Source organism: Camellia sinensis, chromosome 9 (assembly GCF_055761805.1).
Source record: "Camellia sinensis isolate YWXY chromosome 9, ASM5576180v1, whole genome shotgun sequence".
Classification (NCBI taxonomy): Eukaryota; Viridiplantae; Streptophyta; class Magnoliopsida; order Ericales; family Theaceae; genus Camellia; species Camellia sinensis.
In genome coordinates this window covers 59,461,173-59,465,386 of record NC_138969.1, presented here as the reverse complement: position 1 = coordinate 59,465,386, position 4,214 = coordinate 59,461,173, and the positions used below count along the sequence as shown (strand labels likewise).

The 4,214-nt window shown below is 34.3% G+C and overlaps 1 non-coding gene across 1 annotated transcript; it reads right to left on the bottom strand.

Moving 5' to 3' along the window:
* Nucleotides 1-985: 985 nt before the first annotated feature.
* On the bottom strand, nt 986-1,163 carry LOC145800097 (small nucleolar RNA snoR138). Its single transcript, XR_014341417.1, has one exon. It is a non-coding gene; the product is annotated as a small nucleolar RNA snoR138 (small nucleolar RNA).
* Between the last annotated feature and the right edge of the window lie 3,051 nt (nt 1,164-4,214).

The window sequence follows — 4,214 nt, the reverse complement described above, 5'->3', positions numbered from 1 at the left end:
ATCCACCTGTGAACGCAGGGGCCTAAGGGTGGCTTGTGGCCCCTGCTATGGTCACAAAAATTGTATTAATTCTTATTGTTTTAGTTCTTTCTGTATAATGCAAAGGGTGCCATCCCTCTGCCACTCACCAAGCTTTTACTTCACCAAATTTCAGTTTGACGATTTTAGTACTCTATATCGAATGTCATCACTATTAAATCAAAATGAGTTACCAAAACACATCCAATTGTCACCACTATTAAATCAAAATGAGTTCTGAAAAGTTATGAAATTAGTGATGTTTGGTTATGATCCATTGATGTTTTTGCTTTATGTTATGAACTCAGTGGTATTTGGTTAAAATGTAGTGTTGTATATGAACCAAATGAATTTATATGCACTTTTTTTAAGTGGTATTTGGTTAAAATTTTTATACTTTTAAAGCTCTAAGTAACATCATGTTTCATACAACATAAAAGTGTCCACAAAATCATATTTTCTTGCTTTTTAAAATTTTATTTGTAGATTTAATGATAATCTTTAATTTTTATGTTATTTTTTAGTTGAACTTAAATATAATATTTTCGTTCTAATGAAATGAGAAAAACTATGGTACATATGCACCTTATAACTAAAGAAGAAAATAACATACCTTCATACTTTACGAGCTATAACTAAAAAAAAAAGTTATAACCAAACAACATGAGTCATAACTAAAATAAAATCAAAACTAAAGAAAAAAATTAATCATAACTAAAACAGGAAATGGCATAACTTAGGAGTGCTTGCGATAGGGGATGTTTATAGTAGAATTTCCCGAATGAAATAATTATAATTTTATTGTCAATTTTGAATAAAACTATCAGTGAGAGTTAAGATCAAAAACCATATAAATTATAATCAAAATAACATCACATTATGTCATGTAACAAACACCATAATGAGTGATCTGGTACACAGGTGTGTATTACAAAACTTTCATTAAAATTAAAATGGAAAAAAATACATATATCTGAAGCAATCTAAGAAAGGAACATAGAAAGGAAACTAGTTCCTTACACTTAAAAAGCTGATTCAGGGGAGAGACTGAGAGACTCTCTTTTCTCTCTCACTCATTTTGTGCCTCTGTCTGAACCGAACAGAGACTGCATATCCTTGCTCCGTCCGGTTATTCTGAAGGCATATTTACCTATATATATAAATCTTGTGTATATATCTGTCCAGGTATATATATATATATATATGTACACAAGCATAGATACACATACACATCAACTATATTAAATTTGTTAATGCATAAATTAGTAAAATATGTCCAGACAGCCAGCCCTTCAGTTATGTACACTACAGCAGACAGACAGAACAGGCACTACAGCAGACACACAGCACAGAACACACTCTAAATCAAATGCACCAGAACATAACAACAACCAGGGCAGCAGTTCACAAGTTAATATTAGACCAAACTCTCCTTCAATAAAGAGGAGCTTGGAGCTAGCACAAGCTCCAAGCTTCAGTTGGTGAGAAACCAACAAACAAAGCGAAGCAACAGAACCAACAAACAAATCAGCCAATAGCCACTGCTGAGCACAATCAAGAGCACGAGATTATGAATGGCTATGAAAAATACAAATAAATAAATATGTCAAATCCGGGATAAAGCATGACAAAATGGTCTAAGTTGAACTCCTACTTATGAGGCAAAATAAATAATAACTATATATCTTGTCTAGATGTCCCAAATGAGATGTAAAGTAATGGCTCATAATATATATATTAAATCTTGCTACAATTGTCTTCCCAAATCTCTTAATGAGACGCATAACCCAACCTTTTTATGGGATCCAAAAGAGAGCTACATAATAATAATACCTTTGAAAATAATTGGCAAAGGTAGCTAGGATTTTTATGTTAGTTTTGTTTTGTGTTGTGATTTTTATGTTAGGGTTGGAAATTGGATTTTGTTTTATAATTTTCGATAGTTATGATGTCTTGCAGATCTAAAATGGATGTTGGGATTGTTGTTTGGTTGCCGGCTCCTAATGGCAGTGGAACGGTGGTGGGTTCGTGGCTCTGTTTGTGAGTGAGGAAGGAGATTAAAGAAAGGGGAGAATAAAATGTCTATTTTGCCCTTGATAACCAATCACATGACATGCTAATTTTCCATCCAATGTTTCTTAACCTAAATTTTTAGTTGGACCAAAATGACACATAATTCAATATCTAGGATTAAAAGTCAGTCAATTAAAACTACAGAGAGCAAACTACAAGGACTACTTGCGCGTAATTTATCCTTTTTATTTTGTTGTTTTTGAAGTTTGAAAAGTCTCATTGCTTTTATATTGTTTTCATTTTTTGTTTCCTACGGAAAAATGGAATTGCAAATTTAGAAAACAATTTCCAAGCCTTTCTTAGCAATTATAGGATGAACAATATAAAAACTTGATAAGTAGTTCAAGGGCTGAAAACTTAAAGCTTCAAAACATCTTGTACATATCAACATTGAAGATGAAAGATAAACATATACATATTCTACCCTTTTCGACATGATTGTGTCAGGATTAGGGTATTAAACTAAAAAACATAAGACCCCATATGTTTAGGATTTGTCTCCTAATTTTGTAATGTCTCACATTTGATTCACCAATAAGGGGATTAGTTGTGCAGACAGATTAATACTCCCTCAAAACCGTGGGTTAAATTTCTCAGGGCCTTGGCATAATTAATTTCGCATGAGTACTTGTCGGATTAACTTTCCTGCATCCCAACTCTTACTGAACATAGTACTGTAATTTCATAATATATATAAATCTATCCAACATCCCATGGTATGAAAAAAAATCGGATCCACGGTATTACTTAGACCATTATACTTTCTCTTAAGAGTAAACATGACTGTGAACTTGCTAGCACAATGGGAAAAGAAACTTCAAACTGAAAAATGATGAGCATATATGGTAAGTCCAACTTGGCTAAAATAAGATGTGCTACCCTGTCACTTCTTAAAAATTCAACTCCAACTTCTAAAGGATGGTATATACGGTAAGTCCTTGTACAGCCTGTGCCTCATTTAAGGGTACTTAAAAAATCTCAGGAATAAATCCTATTAACCAACTAATTTGTTCGGAAATCAAATTACAAATAACTTACAAAAGCACCCAAAAAATTATATTCTCATTAAGTATATTTCCCAATATAAACAGGGATCCTTAAAGAAATAGGAGCAAAAAAACACTACAAGAACATCACAGATTGGGGGACTTCACAAACAATAACACGAAATCTTATAATCGACATATCCCAGTAGCAAACATCAACACAAACATTGACAGTGAGAGGGAGAAACAGGCCGAGACTGAGTTCATGAGAGTGATACAGAGGATTTATACCTGAAATTGATTTTAGGGCGAGTTGAAGATGCTCTGAAAAATTGCGATGGTGAGGGCCCTGGTGGGTGAGACATTGTAGAACAAGACGAGTATGAGGAATCAAAGAGAAAAAATGAGACCTGAATTTTATAAACAGAGAGAAACTATTATAATTTGAAAAAAATACGTAGATGAATCAGAAATCCCCAAGACGAACAGAAATGGCGACGAGGGATGGAGGCGCAGGCGGTGGGGAGGCGCTGACGGAGGACGGCAAGGTTGATGGTAAGGTGAGGTGATTGGCGCGACTGAGCTTTGATCGTATTCGCCTGAGGAGTGAAAGAGGCGCGCCTAAAATTTTTATGTGTGTTTGAATTAGTAAAGTTATCCCCTACCAAACTGATGGTCGGGTAATGATTTTTGATACCAAAACGACGTCGTTTTGGTATCAGCGACCAAATTTTTTTAGTCGCTAAAATAGCATACACAGCTCCCTTTTAAATGTCATGTTCCTGCTTATATTTTTGGCGACAAATACTGCAATTTGGTCGCAAAAAATTACTTATTTGCGACCAAATATTTTGGTCGGTAATAGTCTGAATTTTTAGCTACGAAATTTACTTTTGGTCGGCAAATGGAATTTTTCTGCGACCAAAATTTTTTTGGTCGGCAAAAGTGGTCGGCAAATATGTAAATTCTTGTAGTGTAGTGACGATCCATTGTGTGAACTTGGTAGAGTTCCAGTTGGCCCTGAATATTGCAAAGTCTGTCTTAAAAGAAAAAAGGCCAAACGATCGTTTGAAACACCATCCTGAGGTCTAAAAACAGTTGGAGAAGCTATGGGAAGATATATTGTGTGGTGCTCGA